The 3268-nt window shown below is 27.0% G+C and overlaps 1 protein-coding gene across 5 annotated transcripts in view; it reads left to right on the forward strand.

Moving 5' to 3' along the window:
* LOC108685777 (ecdysone receptor) overlaps positions 1-3268 on the forward strand; it is a 286435-nt gene that overhangs the window by 168852 nt on the left and 114315 nt on the right. The gene's annotated exons all lie outside the window — the stretch shown is intronic.

Here is a 3268-nt window from a genome sequence, read left to right on the forward strand (position 1 = left end):
TCATGAAAAATTTACAAATAATGCTTATAAATAAGACGTAAAATGACATAATAACTTATAAAATAAGTTTTATTAAGGAATAAGAATGATAAATATGTATATGAAATAATAGATAATAATTACAATTTTCCTACATATACATATATATATTGCAAGTTAATACATGAGATACATATTTCATGTAATGTATAGCATTAAATCATGTAATGTATATCATGTTTATAGTATCGAATCCAGTCTGTGCACTTTATATGCTTTAAGTATAAACCTCGCCCGCTAAAAATGCCGTATATCCCAAACAAATAAGATGTACAAGACTAAAGAATAGAAAGAATAGAAAGAGTAAAGCATTTGTATTTTGCTATACAACGTGCTTTACTATTCCTCTACTTATGTATTACGAAATAATCATTAATTGTAAGTCTTTTACGCACCCTACAATAATCATTTTATGTAGATTATAATTTATGATGGCGCTATTTATTACAGACAAATAGCATGACAAATCGATTTAACTCACAATCATCATCTCAGTACTATTGCTTGTGGCCAAGCGTGATGACTTGTCTCATATGCTTGTAGTGCACGCTGATTGTACACAGTCATATCTGGGAATCTGCTTAATATCGAGTCCGAATGACGATTTCGAACGATTTTTTGTTAGAGAAGTTCTCTTGGCAAAGATATTCTCGGTTTGCTTGTTGAGAAGAGTTACAAGTATTCGAAAAATTTTTCGGTTCTGCCTGAGATCAAACCCGGGATCTCTGGCATAGCAGCCTCGTGCGCTGCTATTACGCTACGCTCGCACTCCAACTCACAATAATTTCATTAATATTAACAGTAAGACACTGAAATCATAACGCAATACTAATATAACATAAACGCATGTAACAGTAGTTGCGGAAAAATTCTCCTCACTCCTACTTTTTCTGATTTTTGTGGCATAAATCCCAGCACAGCGTATTTGCCGGAATTATCCTATGAATTACAACGATAACTAATATGAAAATGTTAACTTAGCTGTAAAATCAATTATCCAACTTCAATTTTCTAACTTCAATGGTTTCGAAAATTGTTTTTTTTTGTATCCAGAAACTTTATGGTTGCTAACAATTTTTAATAAAAATTGTTTTTAATCTTCATCCTTTGTGCTATGATCAATAATTAGCTTTATTTCCCATTCAGCAGTGTCATTATTTGAAATCATTGCAGTTAGAAAATTGATTTTAGTTAAATAACATGTTTTTATATTAGTTATCTTTGTAATTTATAATATATAAATATATAATATATAAAGTCTCAAATATAAATGCAGAAAAGCAAGACATACATATTAAAAAAAAAAAAAAAAGAAAAGTTTTTTTGGAAAATACGCTTTAAAAGACAATATTGATAATATAATATAGGGAAATTTAAATGTTTAACGAGTTCTCGGTATGGATTTCTGTTGTCCAATTAAGCTGAAATTTTACAAGATTTTTTTAATGGATTGAGCATCATTTTGAGGAGTGCCGTGAGAAGAATTCGAAAAAATTTTTTTTCAAGAGTAAAGATGGACTATCTTAATTATATGTATACATACATACATACATACATACACATAGGGTGTCTCACCTAAAACAAAGTACAGAAATATGTTGAGAAAACTAAAAAATAAAAAGGTAAAAATATTTTATACAAAAGTTATATGATTTGAAGGAATATAAATAGTAATAAAATCAATTTTCGAAAAAACTGATTTTTCAAGATTACTTTTTAGAATGATATGATTTTTGATAATTATTTACAATAAGGCCTTTTCCAAATTTTAATAGTTTTTTCTTGCAATTTTGATAAAATTGTTTGTTGTGATTCTAACGGTGATACTCATCCGAAGAAAGTCGAAAAATGTATAACAAATCTATTTTTTGTAGCTATTTTGTTCAGTACAGCTTTTCGGATTTTCTGACAAATATACAGAGTGCATGAAAAGTCTGGAAATGGTCGAATATCTCGAAAGCAAAGCATTTTTGAGAAAAATGTTTTCAAATCTAATAGCTCGTTAAAAGTTTTTTAAAACACTACAATAAAGTTATTTTTCATTAAGTACTTTTTAACTTATGAGGCTTAAAAATTAGAATACCGTCGACATTAGCATTACGTGTCCAATCGACGGCTAAAACCTTTTGAATGTTATTCAGAATCGTGTCCTGGATAAAATATTATTATTAGCCGTCATTTATTGTTCAAGGTCAAGGCTATTGAAAATGATTCCTCTCATTTTCATTTTTGCATTAGAAATTAATTTTTATTTAAAAATGAAAATAAGAGATACAATCTCTAATGTGATCTTAATCTTGATAAATATTATTCAGGTCATGATCTTGAACAATATTTAAAAGGTTTTAGCCGTTGGTCAGACATTTCTGGTAGTGCTAATATCCAAGCTTTATATTTTGAAAGGTATTTAATGAAAAATAATTTTATTATAATGTTTTTAAAAGTTCTTGAGACCAGCTATTAGATATTCTAGTATCAAAAATAGGATAGCATTCTATAAAAAATCGATTTGACCTAACCTTGATGATGTCCCTCAAGGTCAAACAGATGAGATCCTTTTTAAATCCTACAACTTTGTTGGAAAAGAAAAGAATTTTCTCAAAAATGCTTTGTTTTTGAGATATTCAACCATTTCCAGATTTTTGAAACACTCTATATTTGATTTTTGAAAGAACCGATTTTAATTTTAAATGCGACTAGTATAACATTCGTATATGTCTTACATAAATCTCATATAAATCTTCGCTTAAAACATTCCTCTGATTATTCTGTATATAAATTTTGTATTAGGAAAATCAAATAGTTTTTACTTTACATATATAATACAATATTTTAGTATATATTGATAAAAAATTAAATACCTCATAAATTATTTAATTTTTAGTAACTGTGTTTTAATATTTTTTTGCTTAGAATAAGGAGATGAGAATTAGTCGATGTAAACACATAGTTGCTTATTAAAAATAATATATTTTGCGAGGTTACATTATGCAGTTATATATTTTCTTTAAGCAACTATATATTTTCTTTGCACTAAGTAATTTATCTTATACTGTGCATGAAAGATCAGATTATAAAGAAGAATAAATAGTTTATGAGATATTTAATTTTTTATGTCAATATGTATGCCAGAATAAAGAACTCAAAAATTATTAGTATTACCTTTATCTTAATATTTTTATATTTAGAATAATTATAATAATATGTACACACACACACACACACACAC

This window comes from Atta colombica, unplaced genomic scaffold (assembly GCF_001594045.1).
Source record: "Atta colombica isolate Treedump-2 unplaced genomic scaffold, Acol1.0 scaffold157, whole genome shotgun sequence".
Taxonomy (NCBI): domain Eukaryota; kingdom Metazoa; phylum Arthropoda; class Insecta; order Hymenoptera; family Formicidae; genus Atta; species Atta colombica.